The 4,242-nt window shown below is 37.2% G+C and overlaps 1 pseudogene; it reads left to right on the top strand.

The window, feature by feature from the left end:
- Positions 1-3,208: 3,208 nt before the first annotated feature.
- LOC147334555 (uncharacterized) lies at positions 3,209-4,034 on the top strand (annotated as a pseudogene).
- Positions 4,035-4,242: the final 208 nt, after the last annotated feature.

The following is a 4,242-nucleotide window of genomic DNA, read 5'->3' as shown; positions in this document are numbered from 1 at the left end:
AATAGTTTACTAATCCAGCAAATAATAGTGGCAACTGGGTAACAACTGGTTTGCATAACAACATTATAAATAACATAAATGAAATGTCATTTCTCTAAGACCTATGTACATTCTTAATACATTAATGCTGCTTTACCTTAGTGAACACCTGCTTGTTTGTTTGTTTTTTTCTGTACAGGACATTTGAATCCTGCCAAATGTAATGAATTGAAAGAATGAAGAATAGCTTTTTATATGGAAATGAGCTGAATCCATGAAGAAAGAGTGGACAGTTGTTGTGAACAGTATTCACTAGTGATGTGCGATACCACTGATTTCCTTTCCGATCCGATACCAAGTAATATTCAGGGTGGTATCGACGATACTGATCCGATACCGATACTTTGTACAAAACGGATTTTATTTATTGTATCTCAAATTATAGCGTCATAATGATTACAGGACATCAGAATACCTTCTTCTTATCACTTAATAATGCAGAGTTCATCATATAGAAATAAAAAAACTAAAGTTGTGTGCTATTTGAACACCTTGCCTGCCTGGAGGACTAAAGGACTCCGTGAGAGACTCTCACCCTAGCAGCACCTGTCCCTCTCCTCCTCTTCAGTTCGCCTCAACATACGCTCGTCATATTCTGTGATATGATTTACTCTGAGGTGTTTGACAAGGTTAGTGATGTTGCCACAACCATACATGCCAACCCTCCCGATTTTTCCGGGAGAATCCCACCTTTCTCCAGATTTTCCACCCGGACAACAAAGTTGAAAAACCATATCGCAGAATTCATAGCGCGGCCCAGCCAATTCCAGTTTCTAACAATGACGGCAGCGACTTAGTTTTAATATCACTCTTATTTCTCTTTCTGGGTCGCAAAAAAACGTTTAACATATTTTCAGGTGAGAATGTAGCTGTGTAAACTTCAAATATCTGAGCCGACCGACACATCGTCTTCAAACCCCCGCGGTCTTTCACCACTCGGGTTAAACATGATGTACAAGTCACTTTGATAACTTAAAAATGTTATTGTTTGGCTTTTTCAGTGTTTTATTTGTTCGTGAGTAAATCGGTTTGGCAGAGATTAAAGTTATTAGATTAGATTAAATTAAATTAAACTTTATTATTCCCTCGGGAGGGTTCCTCCGGGGTTTTCACACAGCTGAATAAACATCAAACAGAAAACTGATTAAACAGAAGAGTTTACGTCAGTGTCCGGTTATATTTTAGACAGCAAGGAGCAGACGGCAGAGTTTCACTCCACCGAGGGAGCTCGTGACGTACTACCCGGCTTTCTTTAGACCGCGAAGGCCGGTCCTCAGGTGGAAGCAGCCTCTGAATTTGGACACCCCCGCTGTTTCCGGGCCGGCCAATAATAACGGTGACATTTAACGTATTTTATCCGATAAATAAACCCTGTAAAATATATTTATCCGCCCAAACAGCCCTTTTGAATGTCTCCCTAATTCTGAGGTCTCAAGGTTGGCAAGTATGGCCACAACACCTCACTTTTTTTGCCACATTTATTGCAAACCACGGCTCAGCTGTTTGTGGAGGTAAAATACATCCGCACAATTACGCTCAGCCATTGTTGTGAGTGCGCACGCCAAGGGGCTACGAGACATTTATACAGCCGTATTTCGCACATGACTATGAAAGGCGGAAGAGGAAGTAGTTCCTTTGAATGTAGGCAATCCGAATGTTATAGTTTCTTTCCACTGTGTTCCTGTTAATGATAAACTACAAATTTACTCTAAATTACTAAAATATCGATATTTTAATGTGAGAATCGATTCTAGAACATAAATGACTGGTATCGGAGGAATCGATATTTCAGGATCGATCCGCACATCACTAGTATTCACTGAGTTTGCAGACACTGCCAACAAGGTAGGTGATGCCTAATAGATTTTTAAATATCCTCCTTTACATAAATGGTTTTTTTTTACTTTTGTGACTTTGGTTTATTCAAGCAGCAAATGCAAGTGATTTCATTACATTTCCTTAGCTAAAGTGGTAAAATTTTATTTGTTTATCTTTTTTATATCATCTACTGCCTCTTTTTTGTCTGTGCTGTTTACGTATTTTCCTGCACACCATTTGAACTACGGATTCAAAAGAATTACCAAAGACAAAATTGGTAAGGTGGTAGCAATAAAGAGAGCAAAAGTTCAGTTAATTATTATTATTATCTATTTAATGTAAAAGAAAAAAAATAGTGGGCAGCTATTTCGATTGGTTTGCATCATGAAAAGACATCCAGACAATGTCCACATACTAATATTACAAGAAGCCTATTTTGTAACATAAGCAACACATTTATGCTATCTACATGTCTCCAAATTTAACTGTTCTCATTTATGTCATGGTAAACATTCCTGGATAAGGTTTGGAATCATTATAAACTATCATGAAGCGTATAAAGTGGGACTAATGTGGATTTATGGCAGGTGGATGAATCATAATTTCTGATGTAACAATGCAGGACACAAAAATGATAAATAAGTCACATAATACTTTCTATTTTGAGCTCCAGCAGATTTTTTTTAGGTTTTTTTTTTAAGGTTTTTTGTGTATTTTACTGTTATAGTTTCACTGTTATATAAACTTATAAAAGACTTGCATAAGATGTGGCCTACTTCATATAGTGAATCATATAAAACTTATATGATTTACTCATGAAAGTGGCCACTTTCTCATTACTTTCATATATTGTTTTAGTAAGTATCCAAAACATACAAGTTTCATTTATATAATTTCAAGGGATCTTATATGTGTTTTCACTCTTGTATGCTTTTCATACAAGTTTCACACAACACAGATACAAACTTTACAGCTACAAGGAGGAATTTGCTCTTAAAAGAGAACAGTGAGTCAGTTGAAGGTTAATTTAATAGTTCATGACACTGAACTCACCTATTTTTTTGTCAAAGCTTTTATACAGAACCACCTGAGGGACATGCAAAGCGTGAATTGATTTGTCATGTTATAAATTGTTGACAAAAACTAACAAAGGAAGAAAATGATACAAAATGAAACACTGATTGGTCCCAATCTTTACCACTGTGCAACCTTTCACAGATTGACTTAAAGTACAATTACAATAAAACCCGAACAACAGTTATCCCTGATCCTTACGTTGTGTTTATCTTGCTTTTCCTGCTTCTCTTTGTCTATTCCTCGTGTTTCCTTATTTTTCCATCTAACAGCAGATATGTCTGTCAACTCTTCATCCGCCTACAACAATGTTCTGGATGACAGCTGCTCGACAGTTAATTTTTACACAAACATTGGCTTTGATTTATTGAAAGTCATTCTCATCCTCCCTCTCTGCACCTTGGTCCTCTGCGTGGCTCACCAACGATCGAGGCAGCAGCGCTCCTATAAAACTGCAAGTCACGCCGACATCATCACTTATCACATGGTTGTCATCGAGCCGATCTGGATCTTGGGGGGTTTCTGTTATTTAAGTGGCATATACACTAATGACTTATTAATGAAAACAGTAGGACTAAATGTCCGTTACACCACTTGCTATGCACGGATGTTTTTACACCTCCTGACTTGTATAGAGCGTTACCTGGCTGTTGTTCACCCCATCACTTACTTGGGTCTAAGAAATGCCCGTGGGGTCAGGATAAGAAACATCAGCATTGGCTGTACTTGGCTGCTAAGCTTTGGAATGATCTTAGTTAGAGTTCTATATATGCCTAATAACATCTTCATCCAGCAATGTGTTTTGGTAATTTCAGTCATAATCATATCTTCCTGCAGCCTCTCTGTTCTTTATGTTTTGATTTGCTCAGGGCCAGGAGACAGAGTCAGAGAAAAGGAGTTGGTCAACCAAACAAAGCAGAGAGCTTTCCACACCATCACAGCTATATTAGGCATGTTCTGGTTGTGGTTTGTAGGGCTGCTTGTTAACATCACGATGAACCAACACCCTGAGCTGGTTCAACTTACCAAGTCATTTGATTTTGCCTCTCCTTTATCTACACAGGGCAGGAAAACTCACATGTTGTTTTTATAAGAATAAGTGAACATGAGGGTTAACTTGAGGATAATAGATTTGCATATGCAGTACTATAGTCTTACATATTTTATAAATTGCTTTTAAGATGAGAAAATTTGTTATCTGCTCTATACCAGCATTCGCAACAGTAGCATCTGGATTTTTCCACTTTATATTTTGGTTTATTTGTCTCAAAATAACTTTATTTCAATATTATATTTATAGTTATTTGAACA

Source organism: Aulonocara sp. 'chitande type north' Nkhata Bay, linkage group LG3 (assembly GCF_057382095.1).
Source record: "Aulonocara sp. 'chitande type north' Nkhata Bay isolate Kocher_YH1m ecotype deep benthic linkage group LG3, A_spYH_male_GT1.1, whole genome shotgun sequence".
In the NCBI taxonomy this organism is placed as follows: Eukaryota; Metazoa; Chordata; class Actinopteri; order Cichliformes; family Cichlidae; genus Aulonocara; species Aulonocara sp. 'chitande type north' Nkhata Bay.
The sequence above is the reverse complement of the archived record's forward strand: the minus strand, read 5'-3'. Positions and strand labels throughout refer to the sequence as shown.